General features: G+C 52.5%; 16 non-coding genes across 16 annotated transcripts; all 16 read left to right on the top strand.

Annotated features, from left to right (window-relative positions):
• The first annotated feature begins 3512 nt into the window (after positions 1–3512).
• Positions 3513–3585, top strand: TRNAK-CUU (transfer RNA lysine (anticodon CUU)). The gene has a single exon. It is a non-coding gene; the product is annotated as a tRNA-Lys (tRNA).
• Positions 3586–4324: 739 nt separating this feature from the next.
• On the top strand, positions 4325–4397 carry TRNAK-CUU (transfer RNA lysine (anticodon CUU)). Its single transcript has one exon. It is a non-coding gene; the product is annotated as a tRNA-Lys (tRNA).
• Positions 4398–5138: 741 nt separating this feature from the next.
• On the top strand, positions 5139–5211 carry TRNAK-CUU (transfer RNA lysine (anticodon CUU)). The gene has a single exon. It is a non-coding gene; the product is annotated as a tRNA-Lys (tRNA).
• A 1558-nt stretch (positions 5212–6769) lies between these two features.
• On the top strand, positions 6770–6842 carry TRNAK-CUU (transfer RNA lysine (anticodon CUU)). The gene has a single exon. It is a non-coding gene; the product is annotated as a tRNA-Lys (tRNA).
• A 1558-nt stretch (positions 6843–8400) lies between these two features.
• Positions 8401–8473, top strand: TRNAK-CUU (transfer RNA lysine (anticodon CUU)). Its single transcript has one exon. It is a non-coding gene; the product is annotated as a tRNA-Lys (tRNA).
• Positions 8474–10042: 1569 nt separating this feature from the next.
• On the top strand, positions 10043–10115 carry TRNAK-CUU (transfer RNA lysine (anticodon CUU)). Its single transcript has one exon. It is a non-coding gene; the product is annotated as a tRNA-Lys (tRNA).
• A 1557-nt stretch (positions 10116–11672) lies between these two features.
• Positions 11673–11745, top strand: TRNAK-CUU (transfer RNA lysine (anticodon CUU)). The gene has a single exon. It is a non-coding gene; the product is annotated as a tRNA-Lys (tRNA).
• A 742-nt stretch (positions 11746–12487) lies between these two features.
• Positions 12488–12560, top strand: TRNAK-CUU (transfer RNA lysine (anticodon CUU)). The gene has a single exon. It is a non-coding gene; the product is annotated as a tRNA-Lys (tRNA).
• Positions 12561–14118: 1558 nt separating this feature from the next.
• Positions 14119–14191, top strand: TRNAK-CUU (transfer RNA lysine (anticodon CUU)). The gene has a single exon. It is a non-coding gene; the product is annotated as a tRNA-Lys (tRNA).
• A 742-nt stretch (positions 14192–14933) lies between these two features.
• On the top strand, positions 14934–15006 carry TRNAK-CUU (transfer RNA lysine (anticodon CUU)). Its single transcript has one exon. It is a non-coding gene; the product is annotated as a tRNA-Lys (tRNA).
• A 1555-nt stretch (positions 15007–16561) lies between these two features.
• Positions 16562–16634, top strand: TRNAK-CUU (transfer RNA lysine (anticodon CUU)). Its single transcript has one exon. It is a non-coding gene; the product is annotated as a tRNA-Lys (tRNA).
• Positions 16635–17378: 744 nt separating this feature from the next.
• Positions 17379–17451, top strand: TRNAK-CUU (transfer RNA lysine (anticodon CUU)). Its single transcript has one exon. It is a non-coding gene; the product is annotated as a tRNA-Lys (tRNA).
• Positions 17452–19003: 1552 nt separating this feature from the next.
• On the top strand, positions 19004–19076 carry TRNAK-CUU (transfer RNA lysine (anticodon CUU)). Its single transcript has one exon. It is a non-coding gene; the product is annotated as a tRNA-Lys (tRNA).
• A 743-nt stretch (positions 19077–19819) lies between these two features.
• On the top strand, positions 19820–19892 carry TRNAK-CUU (transfer RNA lysine (anticodon CUU)). The gene has a single exon. It is a non-coding gene; the product is annotated as a tRNA-Lys (tRNA).
• Positions 19893–21450: 1558 nt separating this feature from the next.
• On the top strand, positions 21451–21523 carry TRNAK-CUU (transfer RNA lysine (anticodon CUU)). Its single transcript has one exon. It is a non-coding gene; the product is annotated as a tRNA-Lys (tRNA).
• A 1569-nt stretch (positions 21524–23092) lies between these two features.
• Positions 23093–23165, top strand: TRNAK-CUU (transfer RNA lysine (anticodon CUU)). The gene has a single exon. It is a non-coding gene; the product is annotated as a tRNA-Lys (tRNA).
• The last annotated feature ends 705 nt before the right edge of the window (positions 23166–23870 follow it).

Raw genomic sequence — 23870 nt, forward strand, 5'->3', positions numbered from 1 at the left:
CACTCTTCTCCACTGGACATTTAAGCATGTGCCCAGAGACAGGTTGAAAGGACAGATGCATGTATGTACCAGAGTGAGCTCCAGAAAGACTGATGGGGACATAAGACTGGGGTAGAGCGAGAGATGGAGAAAGAGAAAGGTGCCTGTGTCAGGTCAGCAGCAGAGAAAATGAAACAAAGGGGCCTCCTGGGATAACCACACACTACTTCCTCACAAAGAACACACAGAGGGTGTGTGAAATGACATAGACACAGCAGCCCGGCTAGCTCTGTCGGTAGAGCATGAGACTCTTAATCTCAGGGTCGTGGGTTCGAGCTCCACGTTGGGCGTGATGCTTTTTAAAGGCTTCTCCATTTTCGGGTTTAACATTAACTCTCACCTTTTTTAGATATTTTGCTGAGGCTTAAAACTACACACACACACATCCTGCAGTTTGCCTCACAATTCCCACAGGACTCCACACAATGCAGCACTTCCCGCCCTGGGAGGCGCCGCTGGGAACGGTCCTAGGCCGAGCCTTTCCTGCGCTCTTTCCTAGCCTGAGCCGCCCGTGCTTACAGCGAGCTCGGAGTCCGCTCCGGTCCGTCCTGTCCACCCCCATCCTTTCAAAACGAGGAGTTTTACAGTCTCATCCCCGCTGGTGTTATGATTAAAGTAGGTATGAAAACTACTTTATGTCGGCAGCGGGATTTAATTACGGGACTGGGGAAGATACTGCTCTTGAATGTGGCGCCTTACACCGCTCAGCCATTCCGGCAGCCTCCGGAACACGGCTCTGGAGGCTGACTGCCCCCTCGCGAAACAGGGAGAGTTCACACTGTTCTCTACTGGACATTTAAGTATGTGCCCAGAGACAGGTTGAGAGGACAGATGCATGTATGTACCAGAGTCAGCTCCAGAGAGACTGATGGGGACATAAGACTGGGGTAGAGCGAGAGATGGAGAAAGAGAAAGGTGCCTGTGTCGAGTCAGCAGCAGAGAAAATGAAACAAAGGGGCCTCCTGGGATAACCACACACTACTTCCTCACAAAGAACACACAGAGGGTGTGTGAAATGAGATAGGCACAGCAGCCCGGCTAGCTCAGTCGGTAGAGCATGAGACTCTTTATCTCAGGGTCGTGGGTTCGAGCCCCACGTTGGGGGTGATGCTTTTTAAAGGCTTCTCCATTTTCGGGTTTAACATTAACTCTCACCTTTTTCAGATATTTCGCTGAGGCTTAAAACTACACACACACACATCCTGCAGTTTGCCTCACGATTCCCACAGGACTCCACACAACGCAGCACTTCCCGCCCTGGGAGGCGCCGCTGGGAGCGGTCCTAGGCCGAGCCTTTCCTGCGCCCTTTCCTAGCCTGAGCCGCCCGTGCTTACAGCGAGCTCGGAGTCCGCTCCGGTCCGTCCTGTCCCCCCCCATCCTTTCAAAATGAGGAGTTTAAGGTCTCATCCCCGCTGGTGTTATGATTAAAGTAGGTATGAAAACTACTTTATGTCGGCAGCGGGATTTAATTACGGGACTGGGGAAGATACTGCTCTTGAATGTGGCACCTTACACCGCTCGGCCATTCCGGCAGCCTCCGGAACACGGCTCTGGAGGCTGACTGCCCCCTCGCGAAACAGGGAGAGTTCACACTATTCTCTACTGGACATTTAAGAATGTGCCCAGAGACAGGTTGATAGGACAGATGCATGTATGTACCAGAGTGAGCTCCAGAGAGACTGATGGGGACATAAGACTGGGGTAGAGCGAGAGATGGAGAAAGAGAAAGGTGCCTGTGTCGAGTCAGCAGCAGAGAAAATGAAACAAAGGGGCCTCCTGGGATAACCACACACTACTTCCTCACAAAGAACACACAGAGGGTGTGTGAAATGACATAGGCACAGCAGCCCGGCTAGCTCAGTCGGTAGAGCATGAGACTCTTAATCTCAGGATCGTGGGTTTGAGCCCCACGTTGGGAGTGATGCTTTTTAAAGGCTTCTCCATTTTCGGGTTTAACATTAACTCTCACCTTTTTCAGATATTTTGCTGAGGCTTAAAACTACACACACACATCCTGCAGTTTGCCTCACGATTCCCACAGGACTCCACACAATGCAGCACTTCCCGCCCTGGGAGGCGCCGCTGGGAGCGGTCCTAGGCCGAGCCTTTCCTGCGCCCTTTCCTAGCCTGAGCCGCCCGTGCTTACAGCGAACTCGGAGTCCGCTCCGGTCCGTCCTGTCCACCCCCATCCTTTCAAAAAGGAGGAGTTTTACAGTCTCATCCCCGCTGGTGTTATGATTAAAGTAGGTATGAAAACTACTTTATGTCAGCAGCGGGATTTGACCACGGGACTGCGGAAGATACTGCTCTTGAATGTGGCACCTTACACCGCTCGGCCATTCCGGCAGACTTTGGAAAACGGATCTGGAGGCTGACTGCCACCTCGGGAAACAGGGAGAGTTCACACTCTTCTCTACTGGACATTTAAGCATGTGCCCAGAGACAGGTTGAAAGGACAGATGCATGTATGTACCAGAGTGAGCTCCAGAAAGACTGATGGGGACATAAGACTGGGGTAGAGCGAGAGATGGAGAAAGAGAAAGGTGCCTGTGTCAGGTCAGCAGCAGAGAAAATGAAACAAAGGGGCCTCCTGGGATAACCACACACTACTTCCTCAAAAGAACACACAGAGGGTGTGTGAAATGACATAGCCACAGCAGCCCGGCTTGTTCCGTCGGTAGAGCATGAGACTCTTAATCTCAGGGTCGTGGGTTCGACCTCCACATTGGGTGTGATGATTTATAAAGGCTTCTCCATTTTCGGGTTGAACATTAACTCTCACCTTTTTCAGATATTTCGCTGAGGCTTAAAACTACACACACACACATCCTGCAGTTTGCCTCACGATTCCCACAGGACTCCACATAACGCAGCACTTCCCACCCTGGGAGGCGCCGCTGGGAGCTGTCCTAGGCCGAGCCTTTCCTGCGCCCTTTCCTAGCCTGAGCCGCCCGTGCTTACAGCGAGCTCGGAGTCCGCTCCGGTCCGTCCTGTCCCCCCCCATCCTTTCAAAAAGAGGATTTTAAGGTCTCATCCCCGCTAGTGTTATGATTAAAGTAGGTATGAAAACTACTTTATGTTGGCAGCGGTATTTGATCACAGGACTGGGGAAGACACTGCTCTTGAATGTGGCGCCTCACACCGCTCGGCCATTCCGGCAGCCTCCAAAACACGGCTCTGGAGGCGGACTGCCACCTCGCGAAACAGGGAGAGTTCACACTGTTCTCTACTGGACATTTAAGTATGTGCCCAGAGACAGGTTGAGAGGACAGATGCATGTATGTACCAGAGTGAGCTCCAGAGAGACTGATGGGGACATAAGACTGGGGTAGAGCGAGAGATGGAGAAATAGAAAGGTGCCTGGGTCGAGTCAGCAGCAGAGAAAATGAAACAAAGGGGCCTCCTGGGATAACCACACACTACTTCCTCACAAAGAACACACAGAGGGTGTGTGAAATGAAATAGGCACAGCAGCCCGGCTAGCTCAGTCGGTAGAGCATGAGACTCTTAATCTCAGGGTTGTGGGTTCGAGCCCCACGTTGGGCGAGATGCTTTTTAAAGGCTTCTCCCTTTTCGGGTTTAACATTAACTCTCACCTTTTTCAGATATTTCGCTGAGGCTTAAAAATACACAAACACACATCCTGCTGTTTGCCTCACGATTCCCACAGGACTCCACACAACGCAGCACTTATCGCCCTGGGAGGCGCCGCTGGGAGCGGTCCTCGGCCGAGCCTTTCCTGCCCCCTTTCCTAGCCTGAGCCGCCCGTGCTTACAGCGAGCTCAGAGTCCGCTCCGGTCCGTCCTGTCCCCCCCCATTCTTTCAAAAAGAGGAGTTTAAAGTCTCATCCCTGCTGGTGTTATGATTAAAATAGGTATGAAAACTACTTTATGTCAGCAGCGGGATTTGATCACGGGACTGGGGAAGATACTGCTCTTGAATGTGGCGCCTTACACCGCTCGGCCATTCCGGCAGCCTGCGGAACACGGCTCTGGAGGCTGACTGCCACCTCGCGACACAGGGAGAGTTCACACTGTTCTCTACTGGACATTTAAGTATGTGCCCAGAGACAGGTTGAGAGGACAGATGCATGTATGTACCAGAGTGAGCTCCAGAGAGACTGATGGGGACATAAGACTGGGGTAGAGCGAGAGATGGAGAAAGAGAAAGGTGCATGTGTCGAGTCAGCAGCAGAGAAAATGAAACAAAGGGGCCTCCTGGGATAACCACATACTACTTCCTTACAAAGAACACACAGAGGGTGTGTGAAATGACAGGCACAGCAGCCCGGCTAGCTCAGTCGGTAGAGCATGAGACTCTTAATCTCAGGGTCGTGGGTTCGAGCCCCACGTTGGGCGTGATGCTTTTTAAAGGCTTCTCCATTTTCGGGTTTAACATTAACTCTCACCTTTTTCAGATATTTCGCTGAGGCTTAAAACTACACACACACACATCCTGCAGTTTGCCTCACGATTCCCACAGGACTCCACACAACGCAGCACTTCCCGCCCTGGGAGGCGCCGCTGGGAGCGGTCCTAGGCCGAGCCTTTCCTGCGCCCTTTCCTAGCCTGAGCCGCCCGTGCTTACAGCGAGCTGGGAGTCCGCTCCGGTCCGTCCTGTTCCCCCCCATCCTTTCAAAACGAGGAGTTTAAGGTCTCATCCCCGCTGGTGTTATGATTAAAGTAGGTATGAAAACTACTTTATGTCGGCAGCGGGATTTAATTACGGGACTGGGGAAGATACTGCTCTTGAATGTGGCGCCTTACACCGCTCGGCCATTCCGGCAGCCTCCGGAACACGGCTCTGGAGGCTGACTGCCCCCTCGCGAAACAGGGAGAGTTCACACTGTTCTCTACTGGACATTTAAGAATGTGCCCAGAGACAGGTTGAGAGGACAGATGCATGTATGTACCAGAGTGAGCTCCAGAGAGACTGATGGGGACATAAGACTGGGGTAGAGCGAGAGATGGAGAAAGAGAAAGGTGCCTGTGTCGAGTCAGCAGCAGAGAAAATGAAACAAAGTGGCCTCCTGGGATAACCACACACTACTTCCTCACAAAGAACACACAGAGGGTGTGTAAAATTACATAGGCACAGCAGCCCGGCTAGCTCAGTCGGTAGAGCATGAGACTCTTAATCTCAGGGTCGTGGGTTCGAGCCCCACGTTGGGCGTGATGCTTTTTAAAGGCTTCTCCATTTTCGGGTTTAACATTAACTCTCACCTTTTTCAGATATTTTGCTGAGGCTTAAAACTACACACACACATATCCTGCAGTTTGCCTCACGATTCCCACAGGACTCCACACAACGCAGCACTTCCCGCCCTGGGAGGCGCCGCTGGGAGCGGTCCTAGGCCGAGCCTTTCCTGCGCCCTTTCCTAGCCTGAGCCGCCCGTGCTTACAGCGAGCTCGGAGTCCGCTCCGGTCCGTCCTGTCCACCCCCATCCTTTCAAAAAGAGGAGTTTTACGGTCTCATCCCCGCTGGTGTTATGATTAAAGTAGGTATGAAAACTACTTTATGTCAGCAGCAGGATTTGACCACAGGACTGGGGAAGATACTGCTCTTGAATGTGGCGCCTTAGACCTCTCGGCCATTCCGGCAGACTTCGGAACACGGCTCTGGAGGCTGACTGCCACCTCGCGAAACAGGGAGAGTTCACACTCTTCTCTACTGGACATTTAAGCATGTGCCCAGAGACAGGTTGAAAGGACAGATGCATGTATGTACCAGAGTGAGCTCCAGAAAGACTGATGGGGACATAAGACTGGGGTAGAGCGAGAGATGGAGAAAGAGAAAGGTGCCTGTGTCAGGTCAGCAGCAGAGAAAATGAAACAAAGGGGCCTCCTGGGATAACCACACACTACTTCCTCACAAAGAACACACAGAGGGTGTGTGAAATGACATAGCCACAGCAGCCCGGCTAGCTCAGTCGGTAGAGCATGAGACTCTTAATCTCAGGGTCGTGGGTTCGAGCTCCACATTGGGCGTGATGCTTTTTAAAGGCTTCTCCATTTTCGGGTTTAACATTAACTCTCACCTTTTTCAGATATTTCGCTAAGGCTTAAAACTACACACACACACACATCCTGCAGTTTGCCTCACAATTCCCACAGGACTCCACACAACGCAGCACTTCCCGCCCTGGGAGGTGCCGCTGGGAGCGGTCCTAGGCCGAGCCTTTCCTGCGCCCTTTCCTAGCCTGAGCCGCCCGTGCTTACAGCGAGCTCGGAGTCCGCTCCGGTCCGTCCTGTCCCCCCCCATCCTTTCAAAACGAGGAGTTTAAGGTCTCATCCCCGCTGGTGTTATGATTAAAGTAGGTATGAAAACTACTTTATGTCGGCAGCGGGATTTAATTACGGGACTGGGGAAGATACTGCTCTTGAATGTGGCGCCTTACACTGCTCGGCCATTCCGGCAGCCTCCGGAACACGGCTCTGGAGGCTGACTGCCCCCTCGCGAAACAGGGAGAGTTCACACTGTTCTCTACTGGATATTTAAGTATGTGCCCAGAGACAGGTTGAGAGGACAGATGCATGTATGTACCAGAGTGAGCTCCAGAGAGACTGATGGGGACATAAGACTGGGGTAGAGCGAGAGATGGAGAAAGAGAAAGGTGCCTGTGTCGAGTCAGCAGCAGAGAAAATGAAACAAAGGGGCCTCCTGGGATAACCACACACTACTTCCTCACAAAGAGCACACAGAGGGTGTGTGAAATGACATAGGCACAGCAGCCTGGCTAGCTCAGTCGGTAGAGCATGAGACTCTTAATCTCAGGGTCGTGGGTTCGAGCCCCACGTTGGGCGTGATGCTTTATAAAGGCTTCTCCATTTTCGGGTTTAACATTAACTCTCACCTTTTTTAGATATTTTGCTGAGGCTTAAAACTACACACACACACATCCTGCAGTTTGCCTCACGATTCCCACAGGACTCCACACAATGCAGCACTTCCCGCCCTGGGAGGCGCCGCTGGGAGCTGTCCTAGGCCGAGCCTTTCCTCCGCCCTTTCCTAGCCTGAGCCGCCCGTGCTTACAGCGAGCTCGGAGTCCGCTCCGGTCCGTCCTGTCCACCCCCATCCTTTCAAAAAGAGGAGTTTTACGGTCTCATCCCCGCTGGTGTTATGATTAAAGTAGGTATGAAAACTACTTTATGTCAGCAGCGGGATTTGACCACGGGACTGGGGAAGATACTGCTCTTGAATGTGGCACCTTACACCGCTCGGCCATTCCGGCAGACTTCGGAAAACGGCTCTGGAGGCTGACTGCCACCTCGCGAAACAGGGAGAGTTCACACTCTTCTCTACTGGACATTTAAGCATGTGCCCAGAGACAGGTTGAAAGGACAGATGCATGTATGTACCAGAGTGAGCTCCAGAAAGACTGATGGGGACATAAGACTGGGGTAGAGCGAGAGATGGAGAAAGAGAAAGGTGCCTGTGTCGAGTCAGCAGCAGAGAAAATGAAACAAAGCGGCCTCCTGGGATAACCACACACTACTTCCTCACAAAGAACACACAGAGGGTGTATGAAATGACATAGGCACAGCAGCCCGGCTAGCTCAGTCAGTAGAGCATGAGACTCTTAATCTCAGGGTCGTGGGTTCGAGCCACACGTTGGGTGTGATGCTTTCTAAAGGCTTCTCCATTTTCGGGTTTAACTTTAACTCTCACCTTTTTCAGATATTTCGCTAAGGCTTAAAACTACACACACACACACATCCTGCAGTTTGCCTCACAATTCCCACAGGACTCCACACAACGCAGCACTTCCCGCCCTGGGAGGTGCCGCTGGGAGCGGTCCTAGGCCGAGCCTTTCCTGCGCCCTTTCCTAGCCTGAGCCGCCCGTGCTTACAGCGAGCTCGGAGTCCGCTCCGGTCCGTCCTGTCCCCCCCCATCCTTTCAAAACGAGGAGTTTAAGGTCTCATCCCCGCTGGTGTTATGATTAAAGTAGGTATGAAAACTACTTTATGTCGGCAGCGGGATTTAATTACGGGACTGGGGAAGATACTGCTCTTGAATGTGGCGCCTTACACTGCTCGGCCATTCCGGCAGCCTCCGGAACACGGCTCTGGAGGCTGACTGCCCCCTCGCGAAACAGGGAGAGTTCACACTGTTCTCTACTGGATATTTAAGTATGTGCCCAGAGACAGGTTGAGAGGACAGATGCATGTATGTACCAGAGTGAGCTCCAGAGAGACTGATGGGGACATAAGACTGGGGTAGAGCGAGAGATGGAGAAAGAGAAAGGTGCCTGTGTCGAGTCAGCAGCAGAGAAAATGAAACAAAGGGGCCTCCTGGGATAACCACACACTACTTCCTCACAAAGAGCACACAGAGGGTGTGTGAAATGACATAGGCACAGCAGCCTGGCTAGCTCAGTCGGTAGAGCATGAGACTCTTAATCTCAGGGTCGTGGGTTCGAGCCCCACGTTGGGCGTGATGCTTTATAAAGGCTTCTCCATTTTCGGGTTTAACATTAACTCTCACCTTTTTTAGATATTTTGCTGAGGCTTAAAACTACACACACACACATCCTGCAGTTTGCCTCACGATTCCCACAGGACTCCACACAATGCAGCACTTCCCGCCCTGGGAGGCGCCGCTGGGAGCTGTCCTAGGCCGAGCCTTTCCTGCGCCCTTTCCTAGCCTGAGCCGCCCGTGCTTACAGCGAGCTCGGAGTCCGCTCCGGTCCGTCCTGTCCACCCCCATCCTTTCAAAAAGAGGAGTTTTACGGTCTCATCCCCGCTGGTGTTATGATTAAAGTAGGTATGAAAACTACTTTATGTCAGCAGCGGGATTTGACCACGGGACTGGGGAAGATACTGCTCTTGAATGTGGCACCTTACACCGCTCGGCCATTCCGGCAGACTTCGGAAAACGGCTCTGGAGGCTGACTGCCACCTCGCGAAACAGGGAGAGTTCACACTCTTCTCTACTGGACATTTAAGCATGTGCCCAGAGACAGGTTGAAAGGACAGATGCATGTATGTACCAGAGTGAGCTCCAGAAAGACTGATGGGGACATAAGACTGGGGTAGAGCGAGAGATGGAGAAAGAGAAAGGTGCCTGTGTCGAGTCAGCAGCAGAGAAAATGAAACAAAGCGGCCTCCTGGGATAACCACACACTACTTCCTCACAAAGAACACACAGAGGGTGTATGAAATGACATAGGCACAGCAGCCTGGCTAGCTCAGTCAGTAGAGCATGAGACTCTTAATCTCAGGGTCGTGGGTTCGAGCCACACGTTGGGTGTGATGCTTTCTAAAGGCTTCTCCATTTTCGGGTTTAACTTTAACTCTCACCTTTTTCAGATATTTCGCTGAGGCTTAAAACCACACACACACACACATCCTGCAGTTTGGCTCACGATTCCCACAGGACTCTACACAATGCATCACTTCCCGCCCTGGGAGGCACCGCTGGGAGCGGTCCTAGGCCGAGCCTTTCCTGCGCCCTTTCCTAGCCCTTTCCTAGCCTGAGCCGCCCGTGCTTACAGCGAGCTCGGAGTCCGCTCCGGTCCGTCCTGTTCCCCCCCATCCTTTCAAAATGAGGAGTTTAAGGTCTCATCCCCGCTGGTGTTATGATTAAAGTAGGTATGAAAACTACTTTATGTCGGCAGCGGGATTTAATTACGGGACTGGGGAAGATACTGCTCTTGAATGTGGCGCCTTACACCGCTCGGCCATTCCGGCAGCCTCCGGAACACGGCTCTGGAGGCTGACTGCCCCCTCGCGAAACAGGGAGAGTTCACACTGTTCTCTACTGGACATTTAAGAATGTGCCCAGAGACAGGTTGAGAGGACAGATGCATGTATGTACCAGAGTGAGCTCCAGAGAGACTGATGGGGACATAAGACTGGGGTAGAGCGAGAGATGGAGAAAGAGAAAGGTGCCTGTGTCGAGTCAGCAGCAGAGAAAATGAAACAAAGTGGCCTCCTGGGATAACCACACACTACTTCCTCACAAAGAACACACAGAGGGTGTGTGAAATTACATAGGCACAGCAGCCCGGCTAGCTCAGTCGGTAGAGCATGAGACTCTTAATCTCAGGGTCGTGGGTTCGAGCCCCACGTTGGGCGTGATGCTTTTTAAAGGCTTCTCCATTTTCGGGTTTAACATTAACTCTCACCTTTTTCAGATATTTTGCTGAGGCTTAAAACTACACACACACACATCCTGCAGTTTGCCTCACGATTCCCACAGGACTCCACACAACGCAGCACTTCCCGCCCTGGGAGGCGCCGCTGGGAGCGGTCCTAGGCCGAGCCTTTCCTGCGCCCTTTCCTAGCCTGAGCCGCCCGTGCTTACAGCGAGCTCGGAGTCCGCTCCGGTCCGTCCTGTCCACCCCCATCCTTTCAAAAAGAGGAGTTTTACGGTCTCATCCCCGCTGGTGTTATGATTAAAGTAGGTATGAAAACTACTTTATGTCAGCAGCAGGATTTGACCACAGGACTGGGGAAGATACTGCTCTTGAATGTGGCGCCTTAGACCGCTCGGCCATTCCGGCAGACTTCGGAACACGGCTCTGGAGGCTGACTGCCACCTCGCGAAACAGGGAGAGTTCACACTCTTCTCTACTGGACATTTAAGCATGTGCCCAGAGACAGGTTGAAAGGACAGATGCATGTATGTACCAGAGTGAGCTCCAGAAAGACTGATGGGGACATAAGACTGGGGTAGAGCGAGAGATGGAGAAAGAGAAAGGTGCCTGTGTCAGGTCAGCAGCAGAGAAAATGAAACAAAGGGGCCTCCTGGGATAACCACACACTACTTCCTCACAAAGAACACACAGAGGGTGTGTGAAATGACATAGCCACAGCAACCCGGCTAGCTCAGTCGGTAGAGCATGAGACTCTTAATCTCAGCGTCGTGGGTTTGAGCTCCACATTGGGCGTGATGCTTTTTAAAGGCTTCTCCATTTTCGGGTTTAACATTAACTCTCACCTTTTTCAGATATTTCGCTAAGGCTTAAAACTACACACACACACACATCCTGCAGTTTGCCTCACAATTCCCACAGGACTCCACACAACGCAGCACTTCCCGCCCTGGGAGGTGCCGCTGGGAGCGGTCCTAGGCCGAGCCTTTCCTGCGCCCTTTCCTAGCCTGAGCCGCCCGTGCTTACAGCGAGCTCGGAGTCCGCTCCGGTCCGTCCTGTCCCCCCCATCCTTTCAAAACGAGGAGTTTAAGGTCTCATCCCCGCTGGTGTTATGATTAAAGTAGGTATGAAAACTACTTTATGTCGGCAGCGGGATTTAATTACGGGACTGGGGAAGATACTGCTCTTGAATGTGGCGCCTTACACTGCTCGGCCATTCCGGCAGCCTCCGGAACACGGCTCTGGAGGCTGACTGCCCCCTCGCGAAACAGGGAGAGTTCACACTGTTCTCTACTGGATATTTAAGTATGTGCCCAGAGACAGGTTGAGAGGACAGATGCATGTATGTACCAGAGTGAGCTCCAGAGAGACTGATGGGGACATAAGACTGGGGTAGAGCGAGAGATGGAGAAAGAGAAAGGTGCCTGTGTCGAGTCAGCAGCAGAGAAAATGAAACAAAGGGGCCTCCTGGGATAACCACACACTACTTCCTCACAAAGAGCACACAGAGGGTGTGTGAAATGACATAGGCACAGCAGCCCGGCTAGCTCAGTCGGTAGAGCATGAGACTCTTAATCTCACGGTCGTGGGTTCGAGCCCCACGTTGGGCGTGATGCTTTATAAAGGCTTCTCCATTTTCGGGTTTAACATTAACTCTCACCTTTTTTAGATATTTTGCTGAGGCTTAAAACTACACACACACACATCCTGCAGTTTGCCTCACGATTCCCACAGGACTCCACACAATGCAGCACTTCCCGCCCTGGGAGGCGCCGCTGGGAGCTGTCCTAGGCCGAGCCTTTCCTGCGCCCTTTCCTAGCCTGAGCCGCCCGTGCTTACAGCGAGGTTGGAGTCCGCTCCGGTCAGTCCTGTCCACCCCCATCCTTTCAAAAAGAGGAGTTTTACGGTCTCATCCCCGCTGGTGTTATGATTAAAGTAGGTATGAAAACTACTTTATGTCAGCAGCGGGATTTGACCACGGGACTGGGGAAGATACTGCTCTTGAATGTGGCACCTTACACCGCTCGGCCATTCCGGCAGACTTCGGAAAACGGCTCTGGAGGCTGACTGCCACCTCGCGAAACAGGGAGAGTTCACACTCTTCTCTACTGGACATTTAAGCATGTGCCCAGAGACAGGTTGAAAGGACAGATGCATGTATGTACCAGAGTGAGCTCCAGAAAGACTGATGGGGACATAAGACTGGGGTAGAGCGAGAGATGGAGAAAGAGAAAGGTGCCTGTGTCAGGTCAGCAGCAGAGAAATTGAAACAAAGGGGCCTCCTGGGATAACCACACACTACTTCCTCACAAAGAACACACAGAGGGTGTGTGAAATGATATAGCCACAGCAGCCTGGCTAGCTCAGTCGGTAGAGCATGAGACTCTTAATCTCAGGGTCGTGGGTTCGAGCCCCACGTTGGGCGTGATGCTTTTTAAAGGCTTCTCCATTTTCGGGTTTAACATTAACTCTCACCTTTTTCAGATATTTCGCTGAGGCTTAAAACTACACACACACACACACATCCTGCAGTTTGCCTCACGATTCCCACAGGACTCCACACAACGCAGCACTTCCCGCCCTGGGATGCGCCGCTCGGAGCGGTCCTAGGCCGAGCCTTTCCTGCGCCCTTTCCAAGCCTGAGCCGCCCGTGCTTACAGCGAGCTCGGAGTCCGCTCCGGTCCGTCCTGTCCACCCCCATCCTTTCAAAAAGAGGAGTTTTACGGTCTCATCCCCGCTGGTGTTATGATTAAAGTAGGTATGAAAACTACTTTATGTCAGCAGCGGGATTTGACCACGGGACTGGGGAAGATACTGCTCTTGAATGTGGCACCTTACACCGCTCGGCCATTCCGGCAGACTTCGGAAAACGGCTCTGGAGGCTGACTGCCACCTCGCGAAACAGGGAGAGTTCACACTCTTCTCTACTGGACATTTAAGCATGTGCCCAGAGACAGGTTGAAAGGACAGATGCATGTATGTACCAGCTTGAGCTCCAGAAAGACTGATGGGGACATAAGACTGGGGTAGAGCGAGAGATGGAGAAAGAGAAAGGTGCCTGTGTCGAGTCAGCAGCAGAGAAAATGAAACAAAGGGGCCTCCTGGGATAACCACACACTACTTCCTCACAAAGAGCACACAGAGGGTGTGTGAAATGACATAGGCACAGCAGCCCGGCTAGCTCAGTTGGTAGAGCATGAGACTCTTAATTTCAGGGTCGTGGGTTCGAGCCCCATGTTGGGCGCGATGCTTTATAAAGGCTTCTCCATTTTCGGGTTTAACATTAACTCTCACCTTTTTTAGATATTTTGCTGAGGCTTAAAACTACACACACACACATCCTGCAGTTTGCCTCACGATTCCCACAGGACTCCACACAATGCAGCACTTCCCGCCCTGGGAGGCGCCGCTGGGAGCTGTCCTAGGCCGAGCATTTCCTGCGCCCTTTCCTAGCCTGAGCCGCCCGTGCTTACAGCGAGCTCGGAGTCCGCTCCGGTCCGTCCTGTCCCCCCCCATCCTTTCAAAAAGAGGAATTTAAAGTCTCATCCCTGCTGGTGTTATGATTAAAGTAGGTATGACAACTACTTTATGTCGGCAGCAGGATTTAATTACGGGACTGGGGAAGAGACTGCTCTTGAATGTGGCGCCTTACACCGCTCGGCCATTCCGGCAGCCTGCAGAACACGGCTCTGGAGGCTGACTGCCCCCTCGCGAAACAGGGAGAGTTCACACTGTTCTCTACTGGACATTTAAGAATGTGCCCAGAGACAGGTTGAGAGGACAGATGCATGTATGTACCAGAGTGAGCTCCAGAGAGACTGATGGGGACATAAGACTGGGGTAGAGCGAGAGATGGAGAAAGAGAAAGGTGCCTGTGTCGAGTCAGCAGCAGAGAAAATGAAACAAAGGGGCCTCCTGGGATAACCACACACTACTTCCTTACAAAGAACACACAGAGGGTGTGTGAAATGACAGGCACAGCAGCCCGGCTAGCTCAGTCGGTAGAGCATGAGACTCTTAATCTCAGGGTTGTGGGTTCGAGCCCCACGTTGGGCGTGATGCTTTTTAAAGGCTTCTCCATTTTCGGGTTTAACATTAACTCTCACCTTTTTCAGATATTTCGCTGAGGCTTAAAACTACACACACACACATCCTGCAGTTTGCCTCACGATTCCCACAGGACTCCACACAACGCAGCACTTCCCGCCCTGGGAGGCGCCGCTGGGAGCGGTCCTAGGCCGAGCCTTTCCTGCGCCCTTTCCTAGCCTGAGCCGTCCGTGCTTACAGCGAGCTCGGAGTCCGCTCCGGTCCGTCCTGTCCCCCCCCATCCTTTCAAAAAGAGGAGTTTTACGGTCTCATCCCCGCTGGTGTTATGATTAAAGTAGGTATGAAAACTACTTTATGTCAGCAGCGGGATTTGACCACAGGACTGGGGAAGATACTGCTCTTGAATGTGGCACCTTACACCGCTCGGCCATTCCAGCAGACTTCGGAAAACGGCTCTGGAGGCTGACTGCCACCTCGCGAAACAGGGAGAGTTCACACTCTTCTCTACTGGACATTTAAGCATGTGCCCAGAGACAGGTTGAAAGGACAGATGCATGTATGTACCAGCTTGAGCTCCAGAAAGACTGATGGGGACATAAGACTGGGGTAGAGCGAGAGATGGAGAAAGAGAAAGGTGCCTGTGTCGAGTCAGCAGCAGAGAAAATGAAACAAAGGGGCCTCCTGGGATAACCACACACTACTTCCTCACAAAGAGCACACAGAGGGTGTGTGAAATGACATAGGCACAGCAGCCCGGCTAGCTCAGTCGGTAGAGCATGAGACTCTTAATCTCAGGGTCGTGGGTTCGAGCCCCACGTTGGGCGTGATGCTTTATAAAGGCTTCTCCATTTTCGGGTTTAACATTAACTCTCACCTTTTTTAGATATTTTGCTGAGGCTTAAAACTACACACACACACATCCTGCAGTTTGCCTCACGATTCCCACAGGACTCCACACAACGCAGCACTTCCCGCCCTGGGAGGTGCCGCTGGGAGCGGTCCTAGGCCGAGCCTTTCCTGCGCCCTTTCCTAGCCTGAGCCGCCCGTGCTTACAGCGAGCTCGGAGTCCGCTCCGGTCCGTCCTGTCCCCCCCCATCCTTTCAAAACGAGGAGTTTAAGGTCTCATCCCCGCTGGTGTTATGATTAAAGTAGGTATGAAAACTACTTTATGTCGGCAGCGGGATTTAATTACGGGACTGGGGAAGATACTGCTCTTGAATGTGGCGCCTTACACTGCTCGGCCATTCCGGCAGCCTCCGGAACACGGCTCTGGAGGCTGACTGCCCCCTCGCGAAACAGGGAGAGTTCACACTGTTCTCTACTGGACATTTAAGTATGTGCCCAGAGACAGGTTGAGAGGACAGATGCATGTATGTACCAGAGTGAGCTCCAGAGAGACTGATGGGGACATAAGACTGGGGTAGAGCGAGAGATGGAGAAAGAGAAAGGTGCCTGTGTCGAGTCAGCAGCAGAGAAAATGAAACAAAGGGGCCTCCTGGGATAACCACACACTACTTCCTCACAAAGAACACACAGAGGGTGTGTGAAATGACATAGGCACAGCAGCCCGGCTAGCTCAGTCGGTAGAGCATGAGACTCTTAATCTCAGGATCGTGGGTTCGAGCCCCACGTTGGGAGTGATGCTTTTTAAAGGCTTCTCCATTTTCGGGTTTAACATTAACTCTCACCTTTTTCAGATATTTTGCTGAGGCTTAAAACTACACACACACATCCTGCAGTTTGCCTCACGATTCCCACAGGACTCCACACAATGCAGCACTTCCCGCCCTGGGAGGCGCCGCTGGGAGCGGTCCTAGGCCGAGCCTTTCCTGCGCCCTTTCCTAGCCTGAGCCGCCCGTGCTTACAGCGAGCACGGAGTCCGCTCCGGTCCGTCCTGTCCACCCCCATCCTTTCAAAAAGGAGGAGTTTTACGGTCTCATCCCAGCTGGTGTTATGATTAAAGTAGGTATGAAAACTACTTTATGTCAGCAGCGGGATTTGACCACGGGACTGGGGAAGATACTGCTCTTGAATGTGGCACCTTACATCGCTCGGCCATTCCGGCAGACTTCGGAAAACGGCTCTGGAGGCTGACTGCCACCTCGCGAAACAGGGAGAGTTCACACTCTTCTCTACTGGACATTTAAGCATGTGCCCAGAGACAGGTTGAAAGGACAGATGCATGTATGTACCAGAGTGAGCTCCAGAAAGACTGATGGGGACATAAGACTGGGGTAGAGCGAGAGATGGAGAAAGAGAAAGGTGCCTGTGTCAGGTCAGCAGCAGAGAAATTGAAACAAAGGGGTCTCCTGGGATAACCACACACTACTTCCTCACAAAGAACACACAGAGGGTGTGTGAAATGATATAGCCACAGCAGCCTGGCTAGCTCAGTCGGTAGAGCATGAGACTCTTAATCTCAGGGTCGTGGGTTCGAGCCCCACGTTGGGCGTGATGCTTTTTAAAGGCTTCTCCATTTTCGGGTTTAACATTAACTCTCACCTTTTTCAGATATTTCGCTGAGGCTTAAAACTACACACACACACACATCCTGCAGTTTGCCTCACGATTCCCACAGGACTCCACACGACGCAGCACTTCCCGCCCTGGGATGCGCCGCTCGGAGCGGTCCTAGGCCGAGCCTTTCCTGCGCCCTTTCCAAGCCTGAGCCGCCCGTGCTTACAGCGAGCTCGGAGTCCGCTCCGGTCCGTCCTGTCCACCCCCATCCTTTCAAAAAGAGGAGTTTTACGGTCTCATCCCCGCTGGTGTTATGATTAAAGTAGGTATGAAAACTACTTTATGTCAGCAGCGGGATTTGACCATGGGACTGGGGAAGATACTGCTCTTGAATGTGGCACCTTACACCGCTCGGCCATTCCGGCAGACTTCGGAAAACGGCTCTGGAGGCTGACTGCCACCTCGCGAAACAGGGAGAGTTCACACTCTTCTCTACTGGACATTTAAGCATGTGCCCAGAGACAGGTTGAAAGGACAGATGCATGTATGTACCAGCTTGAGCTCCAGAAAGACTGATGGGGACATAAGACTGGGGTAGAGCGAGAGATGGAGAAAGAGAAAGGTGCCTGTGTCGAGTCAGCAGCAGAGAAAATGAAACAAAGGGGCCTCCTGGGATAACCACACACTACTTCCTCACAAAGAGCACACAGAGGGTGTGTGAAATGACATAGGCACAGCAGCCCGGCTAGCTCAGTCGGTAGAGCATGAGACTCTTAATTTCAGGGTCGTGGGTTCGAGCCCCACGTTGGGCGTGATGCTTTATAAAGGCTTCTCCATTTTCGGGTTTAACATTAACTCTCACCTTTTTTAGATATTTTGCTGAGGCTTAAAACTACACACACACACATCCTGCAGTTTGCCTCACGATTCCCACAGGACTCCACAATGCAGCACTTCCCGCCCTGGGAGGCGCCGCTGGGAGCTGTCCTAGGCCGAGCCTTTCCTGCGCCCTTTCCTAGCCTGAGCCGCCCGTGCTTACAGCGAGCTCGGAGTCCGCTCCGGTCCGTCCTGTCCCCCCCCATCCTTTCAAAAAGAGGAATTTAAAGTCTCATCCCTGCTGGTGTTATGATTAAAGTAGGTATGACAACTACTTTATGTCTGCAGCAGGATTTAATTACGGGACTGGGGAAGATACTGCTCTTGAATGTGGCGCCTTACACCGCTCGGCCATTCCGGCAGCCTGCAGAACACGGCTCTGGAGGCTGACTGCCCCCTCGCGAAACAGGGAGAGTTCACACTGTTCTCTACTGGACATTTAAGAATGTGCCCAGAGACAGGTTGAGAGGACAGATGCATGTATGTACCAGAGTGAGCTCCAGAGAGACTGATGGGGACATAAGACTGGGGTAGAGCGAGAGATGGAGAAATAGGAAGGTGCCTGGGTCGAGTCAGCAGCAGAGAAAATGAAACAAAGGGGCCTCCTGGGATAACCACACACTACTTCCTCACAAAGAACACACAGAGGGTGTGTGAAATGACATAGGCACAGCAGCCTGGCTAGCTCAATCGGTAGAGCATGAGACTCTTAATCTCAGGGTTGTGGGTTCGAGCCCCACGTTGGGTGTAATGCTTTTTAAAGGCTTCTCCCTTTTCGGGTTTAACATTAACTCTCACCTTTTTCAGATATTTCGCTGAGGCTTAAAAATACACAAACACACATCCTGCTGTTTGCCTCACGATTCCCACAGGACTCCACACAACGCAGCACTTATCGCCCTGGGAGGCGCCGCTGGGAGCGGTCCTCGGCCGAGCCTTTCCTGCCCCCTTTCCTAGCCTGAGCCGCTCGTGCTTACAGCGAGCTCGGAGTCCGCTCCGGTCCGTCCTGTCCCCCCCCCATCCTTTCAAAAAGAGGAGTTTAAAGTCTCATCCCTGCTGGTGTTATGATTAAAATAGGTATGAAAACTACTTTATGTCGGCAGCGGGATTTGATCAGGGGACTGGGGAAAATACTGCTCTTGAAGGTGGCGCCTTACACCGCTCGGCCATTCCGGCAGCATGCAGAACACGGCTCTGGAGGCTGACTGCCACCTCGCGACACAGGGAGAGTTCACACTGTTCTCTACTGGACATTTAAGTATGTGCCCAGAGACAGGTTGAGAGGACAGATGCATGTATGTACCAGAGTGAGCTCCAGAGAGACTGATGGGGACATAAGACTGGGGTAGAGCGAGAGATGGAGAAAGAGAAAGGTGCCTGTGTCGAGTCAGCAGCAGAGAAAATGAAACAAAGGGGCCTCCTGGGATAACCACACACTACTTCCTTACAAAGAACACACAGAGGGTGTGTGAAATGACAGGCACAGCAGCCCGGCTAGCTCAGTCGGTAGAGCATGAGACTCTTAATCTCAGGGTCGTGGGTTCGAGCCCCACGTTGGGCGTGATGCTTTTTAAAGGCTTCTCCATTTTCGGGTTTAACATTAACTCTCACCTTTTTCAGATATTTCGCTGAGGCTTAAAACTACACACACACACACATCCTGCAGTTTGCCTCACGATTCCCACAGGACTCCACACAACGCAGCACTTCCTGCCCTGGGAGGCGCCGCTGGGAGCGGTCCTAGGCCGAGCCTTTCCTGCGCCCTTTCCTAGCCTGAGCCGCCCGTGCTTACAGCGAGCTCGGAGTCCGCTCCGGTCCGTCCTGTCCCCCCCCATCCTTTCAAAACGAGGAGTTTAAGGTCTCATCCCCGCTGGTGTTATGATTAAAGTAGGTATGAAAACTACTTTATGTCGGCAGCGGGATTTAATTACGGGACTGGGGAAGATACTGCTCTTGAATGTGGCGCCTTACACTGCTCGGCCATTCCGGCAGCCTCCGGAACACGGCTCTGGAGGCTGACTGCCCCCTCGCGAAACAGGGAGAGTTCACACTGTTCTCTACTGGATATTTAAGTATGTGCCCAGAGACAGGTTGAGAGGACAGATGCATGTATGTACCAGAGTGAGCTCCAGAGAGACTGATGGGGACATAAGACTGGGGTAGAGCGAGAGATGGAGAAAGAGAAAGGTGCCTGTGTCGAGTCAGCAGCAGAGAAAATGAAACAAAGGGGCCTCCTGGGATAACCACACACTACTTCCTCACAAAGAGCACACAGAGGGTGTGTGAAATGACATAGGCACAGCAGCCTGGCTAGCTCAGTCGGTAGAGCATGAGACTCTTAATCTCAGGGTCGTGGGTTCGAGCCCCACGTTGGGCGTGATGCTTTATAAAGGCTTCTCCATTTTCGGGTTTAACATTAACTCTCACCTTTTTTAGATATTTTGCTGAGGCTTAAAACTACACACACACACATCCTGCAGTTTGCCTCACGATTCCCACAGGACTCCACACAATGCAGCACTTCCCGCCCTGGGAGGCGCCGCTGGGAGCTGTCCTAGGCCGAGCCTTTCCTGCGCCCTTTCCTAGCCTGAGCCGCCCGTGCTTACAGCGAGCTCGGAGTCCGCTCCGGTCCGTCCTGTCCACCCCCATCCTTTCAAAAAGAGGAGTTTTACGGTCTCATCCCCGCTGGTGTTATGATTAAAGTAGGTATGAAAACTACTTTATGTCAGCAGCGGGATTTGACCACGGGACTGGGGAAGATACTGCTCTTGAATGTGGCACCTTACACCGCTCGGCCATTCCGGCAGACTTCGGAAAACGGCTCTGGAGGCTGACTGCCACCTCGCGAAACAGGGAGAGTTCACACTCTTCTCTACTGGACATTTAAGCATGTGCCCAGAGACAGGTTGAAAGGACAGATGCATGTATGTACCAGAGTGAGCTCCAGAAAGACTGATGGGGACATAAGACTGGGGTAGAGCGAGAGATGGAGAAAGAGAAAGGTGCCTGTGTCGAGTCAGCAGCAGAGAAAATGAAACAAAGCGGCCTCCTGGGATAACCACACACTACTTCCTCACAAAGAACACACAGAGGGTGTATGAAATGACATAGGCACAGCAGCCCGGCTAGATCAGTCAGTAGAGCATGAGACTCTTAATCTCAGGGTCGTGGGTTCGAGCCACACGTTGGGTGTGATGCTTTCTAAAGGCTTCTCCATTTTCGGGTTTAACTTTAACTCTCACCTTTTTCAGATATTTCGCTAAGGCTTAAAACTACACACACACACACATCCTGCAGTTTGCCTCACAATTCCCACAGGACTCCACACAACGCAGCACTTCCCGCCCTGGGAGGTGCCGCTGGGAGCGGTCCTAGGCCGAGCCTTTCCTGCGCCCTTTCCTAGCCTGAGCCGCCCGTGCTTACAGCGAGCTCGGAGTCCGCTCCGGTCCGTCCTGTCCCCCCCCATCCTTTCAAAACGAGGAGTTTAAGGTCTCATCCCCGCTGGTGTTATGATTAAAGTAGGTATGAAAACTACTTTATGTCGGCAGCGGGATTTAATTACGGGACTGGGGAAGATACTGCTCTTGAATGTGGCGCCTTACACTGCTCGGCCATTCCGGCAGCCTCCGGAACACGGCTCTGGAGGCTGACTGCCCCCTCGCGAAACAGGGAGAGTTCACACTGTTCTCTACTGGATATTTAAGTATGTGCCCAGAGACAGGTTGAGAGGACAGATGCATGTATGTACCAGAGTGAGCTCCAGAGAGACTGATGGGGACATAAGACTGGGGTAGAGCGAGAGATGGAGAAAGAGAAAGGTGCCTGTGTCGAGTCAGCAGCAGAGAAAATGAAACAAAGGGGCCTCCTGGGATAACCACACACTACTTCCTCACAAAGAGCACACAGAGGGTGTGTGAAATGACATAGGTACAGCAGCCTGGCTAGCTCAGTCGGTAGAGCATGAGACTCTTAATCTCAGGGTCGTGGGTTCGAGCCCCACGTTGGGCGTGATGCTTTATAAAGGCTTCTCCATTTTCGGGTTTAACATTAACTCTCACCTTTTTTAGATATTTTGCTGAGGCTTAAAACTACACACACACACATCCTGCAGTTTGCCTCACGATTCCCACAGGACTCCACACAATGCAGCACTTCCCGCCCTGGGAGGCGCCGCTGGGAGCTGTCCTAGGCCGAGCCTTTCCTGCGCCCTTTCCTAGCCTGAGCCGCCCGTGCTTACAGCGAGCTCGGAGTCCGCTCCGGTCCGTCCTGTCCACCCCCATCCTTTCAAAAAGAGGAGTTTTACGGTCTCATCCCCGCTGGTGTTATGATTAAAGTAGGTATGAAAACTACTTTATGTCAGCAGCGGGATTTGACCACGGGACTGGGGAAGATACTGCTCTTGAATGTGGCACCTTACACCGCTCGGCCATTCCGGCAGACTTCGGAAAACGGCTCTGGAGGCTGACTGCCACCTCGCGAAACAGGGAGAGTTCACACTCTTCTCTACTGGACATTTAAGCATGTGCCCAGAGACAGGTTGAAAGGACAGATGCATGTATGTACCAGAGTGAGCTCCAGAAAGACTGATGGGGACATAAGACTGGGGTAGAGCGAGAGATGGAGAAAGAGAAAGGTGCCTGTGTCGAGTCAGCAGCAGAGAAAATGAAACAAAGCGGCCTCCTGGGATAACCACACACTACTTCCTCACAAAGAACACACAGAGGGTGTATGAAATGACATAGGCACAGCAGCCTGGCTAGCTCAGTCAGTAGAGCATGAGACTCTTAATCTCAGGGTCGTGGGTTCGAGCCACACGTTGGGTGTGATGCTTTCTAAAGGCTTCTCCATTTTCGGGTTTAACTTTAACTCTCACCTTTTTCAGATATTTCGCTGAGGCTTAAAACCACACACACACACACATCCTGCAGTTTGGCTCACGATTCCCACAGGACTCTACACAATGCATCACTTCCCGCCCTGGGAGGCACCGCTGGGAGCGGTCCTAGGCCGAGCCTTTCCTGCGCCCTTTCCTAGCCCTTTCCTAGCCTGAGCCGCCCGTGCTTACAGCGAGCTCGGAGTCCGCTCCGGTCCGTCCTGTTCCCCCCCATCCTTTCAAAACGAGGAGTTTAAGGTCTCATCCCCGCTGGTGTTATGATTAAAGTAGGTATGAAAACTACTTTATGTCGGCAGCGGGATTTAATTACGGGACTGGGGAAGATACTGCTCTTGAATGTGGCGCCTTACACCGCTCGGCCATTCCGGCAGCCTCCGGAACACGGCTCTGGAGGCTGACTGCCCCCTCGCGAAACAGGGAGAGTTCACACTGTTCTCTACTGGACATTTAAGAATGTGCCCAGAGACAGGTTGAGAGGACAGATGCATGTATGTACCAGAGTGAGCTCCAGAGAGACTGATGGGGACATAAGACTGGGGTAGAGCGAGAGATGGAGAAAGAGAAAGGTGCCTGTGTCGAGTCAGCAGCAGAGAAAATGAAACAAAGTGGCCTCCTGGGATAACCACACACTACTTCCTCACAAAGAACACACAGAGGGTGTGTGAAATTACATAGGCACAGCAGCCCGGCTAGCTCAGTCGGTAGAGCATGAGACTCTTAATCTCAGGGTCGTGGGTTCGAGCCCCACGTTGGGCGTGATGCTTTTTAAAGGCTTCTCCATTTTCGGGTTTAACATTAACTCTCACCTTTTTCAGATATTTTGCTGAGGCTTAAAACTACACACACACACATCCTGCAGTTTGCCTCACGATTCCCACAGGACTCCACACAACGCAGCACTTCCCGCCCTGGGAGGCGCCGCTGGGAGCGGTCCTAGGCCGAGCCTTTCCTGCGCCCTTTCCTAGCCTGAGCCGCCCGTGCTTACAGCGAGCTCGGAGTCCGCTCCGGTCCGTCCTGTCCACCCCCATCCTTTCAAAAAGAGGAGTTTTACGGTCTCATCCCCGCTGGTGTTATGATTAAAGTAGGTATGAAAACTACTTTATGTCAGCAGCAGGATTTGACCACAGGACTGGGGAAGATACTGCTCTTGAATGTGGCGCCTTAGACCGCTCGGCCATTCCGGCAGACTTCGGAACACGGCTCTGGAGGCTGACTGCCACCTCGCGAAACAGGGAGAGTTCACACTCTTCTCTACTGGACATTTAAGCATGTGCCCAGAGACAGGTTGAAAGGACAGATGCATGTATGTACCAGAGTGAGCTCCAGAAAGACTGATGGGGACATAAGACTGGGGTAGAGCGAGAGATGGAGAAAGAGAAAGGTGCCTGTGTCAGGTCAGCAGCAGAGAAAATGAAACAAAGGGGCCTCCTGGGATAACCACACACTACTTCCTCACAAAGA

The sequence above is a fragment of the Pleurodeles waltl genome, chromosome 6 (assembly GCF_031143425.1).
Source record: "Pleurodeles waltl isolate 20211129_DDA chromosome 6, aPleWal1.hap1.20221129, whole genome shotgun sequence".
Classification (NCBI taxonomy): Eukaryota; Metazoa; Chordata; class Amphibia; order Caudata; family Salamandridae; genus Pleurodeles; species Pleurodeles waltl.